The sequence below is a fragment of the Schistocerca cancellata genome, chromosome 1 (assembly GCF_023864275.1).
Source record: "Schistocerca cancellata isolate TAMUIC-IGC-003103 chromosome 1, iqSchCanc2.1, whole genome shotgun sequence".
Taxonomy (NCBI): domain Eukaryota; kingdom Metazoa; phylum Arthropoda; class Insecta; order Orthoptera; family Acrididae; genus Schistocerca; species Schistocerca cancellata.
In genome coordinates, this window is record NC_064626.1 from 1,260,014,612 (window position 1) to 1,260,019,703 (window position 5,092).

A 5,092-nucleotide genomic window follows, 5' to 3' on the forward strand; every position below is an offset into this window, starting at 1 on the left:
ACCTCACGCCCCACGTGTTGAGCAATTCGGCGGTACGTCCACCCGACCTCCCGCATGCCCACTATACGCCCTCGCTCAAAGTCCGTCAACTGCACATACGGTTCACGTCCACGCTGTCGCGGCATGCTACCAGTGTTAAAGACTGCGATGGAGCTCCGTATGCCACGGCAAACTGGCTGACACTGACGGCGGCGGTGCACAAATGCTGCGCAGCTAGCGCCATTCGACGGCCAACAGCGCGGTTCCTGGTGTGTCCGCTGTGCCGTGCGTGTGATCATTGCTTGTACAGCCCTCTCGCAGTGTCCGGAGAAAGTATGGTGGGTCTGACACACCGGTGTCAATGTGTTCTTTTTTCCATTTCCAGGAGTGTACCTTGGCGTCCTCCTGGACAAGAAGCTGACTTGGAGGCTCCAAATTGCAGACGTCCGGGATAAAATCAATTGCCGCCGGGGTGCTCTCTACCCTGTGTTAAATGAGCATTCTGCCTTATCTGTAGCGAATGGTCTCCTTATCTTCCGGCTCTACCTTCGCCCGATTTTCGACTACGCCTGTGAGGTCTGGGGTGGTGCGGCCCCCTCCTATCTTCACCGGCTCCAGACACTGCAAAACAAGATCCTGCGTCGGATTTATCATGTTCCTGCGCGTTTCCCGCATCGCTACCTACATGACGCCGCCAACGAGCTGGTGGTCGTGCAGCGCCATTAAGTCATCGCCCGTCGATTTCATGCTACGCTGGAGTCTTCGATTAACCGCCGCATCAGGCGACTGGAGGAACCACACCCACAGCACGAGCCGCATAGGCGTCCCCTCGCACTGCTCGACCTTTAGGTTGCCGGGGCGACGCCCCCTCTGTTCATCTCTGGGAACTAGAAGTTCCCACCTACTGTCCCACACACACCTCTGATACACACCACAATGAAGAAGAACAGTACCTACCGTCCATGATGACCCCATGATGAAGGAAATGCTATGTAGTAAACCCTTCGTTTCATAGCTGCCTGGAGAAGCCAGCCGAATGTGGGCTGTAGCACTCAGGAGCTCAGTTCGTCAGCGCACCTGACGATGGCGACATGTCTGATCGCCGAAATATTGTGCCCGTTGGACACTGTGAACCGGCAGTATACCCGTGGACTGTTCCAGCAAAATGCGTAGACGTTTACACGTACTGTGCTGTTTATTTACATGTACATTCTTTATTTCCCACAAGGTAACAAGAAGGATCATCTTAATTACTAGGTAGTCTGAATAGCAACCTTTGCTTGAGGTTTGCGCAAAGAGTTCTACCCGAGTTGTTGGAGGACGTGCCCTTGGCTGTCCGCGAAGAAGATGTTGATACAACGTGATAATGCACCGCCACACTTCAGTGTGGATATCTGCAACCATCAAAGTGCTGTATTTCATGGTTGCTCGGTTGGAAGGAGAGGTCCTATTCCATGGCCTGCGAGGTCACCTAACCTGAATAACCTAGATTGTTTACTGTGGGGATACCTAAAGTCACTTGCGAATGAGACCCCAGTGGATACGGAGATGGAATTATCTGCCAGAACTATAGCTGCCTCTGATTCGAAATACACCAGGGATATCCGTCAGGGTACGTCAGAATCTTGTTCGTCGATGTCATGCTTGCATTGAGGTTGATGGGTCAGTTTCGGCCCATTTTGTAAGATACAGTACAAATGGTACGTTCATTGTGTCAGTGATGGTATTCACACTTAATTGCAACTGTTGTTGTTGTTGTTGTTGTTGCGGTCTTCAGTCCTGAGACTGGTTTGATGCAGCTCTCCATGCTACTCTATCCTGTGCAAGTTTCTTCATCTCCCAGTACTTACTGCAACCTACATCCTTCTGAATCTGCTTAGTGTATTCATCTCTTGGTTGCCCTCTACGACTTTTACCCTCCATGCTGCCCTCCAATGCTAAATTTGTGATCCCTTGATGGTTCAGAATATGCCCTACCAAGCGATCCATTCTTCTAGTCAAGTTATGCCACAAATTTCTCTTCTCTCCAATCCTATTCAATACCTCCTCATTCGTTATGTGATCTACCCATCTAATCTTAACATTCTTCTGTAGCACCACATTTCGAAAGCTTCTGTTCTCTTCTTGTCCAAACTATTTATCATCCACGTTTCACTTCCATTCATGGCTACACTCCATACAAATACTTTCAGAAACGACTTCCTGACACTTAAATCTATACTCGATGTTAACAAATTTCTCTTCTTCAGAAACGCTTTCCTTGCCATTGCCAGTCTACATGTTATATCCTCTCTACTTCGACCGTCATCAGTTAATTTGCTCCCCAAATACCAAAACTCTTTTACTGCTTTAAGTGTCTCATCTCCTAATCTAATTCCCTCACCCTCACCCGAATTAATTCGACTACATTCCATTATACTCGTTTTGCTTTTGTTGATGTCCATGTTCATTTCAACTACTGTAAATAAAAAAGTACGCAGCAAAGTGATTTTGTTCCTATTACCTCCTTAAGCTACCTCCTCGTACCCTAGGTTCCCTACTTCAAATTGTTCAGTGGAGCATCCTCTGTCCTCCTGTTGTACGCTCTAACGAAAACACCCTGTATACAGGGTGAGTCACCTAACATTATCGCTGGATATATTCCATAAACCACATCAAATACTGACGAATAGATTACACAGACAGAACGTGAGGAGAGGGGTTAATGTAATTGGTTAATACAAACCATAAAAAATGCACGTAAGTATGTTTTTTAACACAAACCTACGTTTTTTTAAATGGAACCCCGTTAGTTTTGTTTGCACATCTGAACATATAAACAAATACGTAATCAGTGCCGTTTGTTGCATTGTAAAATGTTAATTACATCCAGAGATATTGTAACCTAAAGTTGACGCTTGAGTACAATTCCTCCGCTGTTCGATCGTGTGTATCTGAGAGCACCGAATTACGTAGGGATCCAAAGGAAACGGTGATGGACCTTAGGTACAGAAGAGACTGGAACAGCACATTACGTCCACACGCTAACACCTTTTTATTGGTCTTTTTCACTGACGCACATGTACATTACCATGAGGGGTGAGGTACACGTACACACGTGGTTTACGTTTTCAATTACGGAGTGGAATAGAGTGTCCCGACATGTCAGGCCAATAGACGTTCAATGTGGTGGCCATCATTTGCTGCACACAATTGCAATCTCTGGCGTAATGAATGTCGTACACGCCGCAGTACATCTGGTGTAATGTCGCCGCAGGCTGCCACAATACGTTGTTTCATATCCTCTGGGGTTGTAGGCACATCACGGTACACATTCTCCTTTAACGTTCCCCTCAGAAAGAAGTCCAGAGGTGTAAGATCAGGAGAACAGGCTGGCCAATTTATGCGTCCTCCACGTCCTATGAAACGCCCGTCGGAGGTTTCAAGCGTCAACTTTAGGTTACAATATCTCCGGATGTAATTACCATTTTACAATGCAACAAACGGCACTGATTATGTATTTGTTTATATGTTCAGATGTGCTAACAAAACTAACGTGGTTCCATTTAAAAAAACGTAGGTTTGTGTTAAAAAACGTACTTCCGTGCATTTTTGTATGGTTTGTATTAAACAATTACACTAGCCCCTCTCCTCACGTTCGGTCTGTGGAATCGATTCGTCAGTATTTGATGATGTTTACGAAATATATCCAGCGGTAACGTTAGGTGACTCACCCTGTATATTCAACCACAATTTCTGTTCAACTTATCAGAATTCGCTACACTTCTTGACAGTTCGTAAAGAAAAGTTCCGCTTTGTTCATAACATTGGCGGTATTGTAGAAACAATGTGGAGAACAGGTTGAGTCTGAGATATATAAAGCGGTGGTGGCGCCAGATGGCTTCCATTAGAGAAATTATCCCGGTTGGTCCCGAATAGCCGGCTCGGTGCGTTTAAAAAGCTGACGCGTGCCTCTGCTGCCTCTATTCAGCATTTGCCCGCCTCGCTTCCACCCAGCGCTATTCGTGAATGTGCCTCGCATCCAACCCGGTGCACCCCCACGTTACGCATTACGCGAATCTCTCGTGAATATTGCTCTTGAGGTTTCCAGGCCTGCTCATGTCACCTCTCCTTTTTATCCCAGCGTCTGCGACCCTCGGATTTCGTGGGGATCTCGCAGCTGCTCCCACCGTTACGTTCTTTGTGTACCACGAAGCTCCACCTTGCGGATTTCGCATCTTCATCCCACCTGCGTTGCCGGTTGCATATACTCGTTTATCACTTGAGTCTCAAGTACAGTATTCAGATGTTTCGTCCTTTGCGTGGCACGTATCGTGATCCTTTCAGCATTCGCCTTGTTGCATTTATCTACTCCTTCTCAGCGTATGACTTCGGCGCAAAGAACACTTCGGTACAAACTGGAGTTCATTCTTTCCTGTGCTATTTATGCGGCAAAGGCAGTGACATCTTGTCATATGGAATTGGCGGGCAGTCTTACAGGAAAGCGGATGAATGGCGGGGGAAGAATCTCTGGAGCTATACTGAGGATGTGCGTACACCTCGTGCCAATACTTCTGTTTTCTGTAATTTTCAATAATCGTTCGACGTCAGTGCGTGATTCCAGATAAAATTCAGTTTTCAGTTACTTTACCCGCCATTGCCCCAACTCACTGTATACCGATATTCACATAACACGTGTAAAAAGAAGTCTGTGAACTCATATGCCGAACACAGCCCTGAAAAAAAGCTAATGTGGAAGGAGTACAGCGTCACAATAGGGTTGAACGGTGAGTCTACCTTGTTCAGAGTGAAAGAGGTATGTGCTGCCTGCGATATGTAAGCTATAAGAGAATCTGAGACCACAGAGCTGTGTTGACTGCAGTATGACCTGTGTAGCAGTAGCAGTTAAGTTGTTGCTAGCGAGCAGTCGCCTGTCTGCTGTGGTCTGGTGTATCGTGTTGGCTGGGCCGGTCGCGGGGCAGCGATGCCGGAGCCTGAGTATTATTGTATAAGGTAAAAAGCAGCCTCGCGCATATCTAGTAATGTTATGTAAAGTGCCATGTAAATCTTTTTAAAAATATCCTAATAATAATCCTTGTGATATAAAGTAATTTAAAAAAAAAAAAGTGTAACC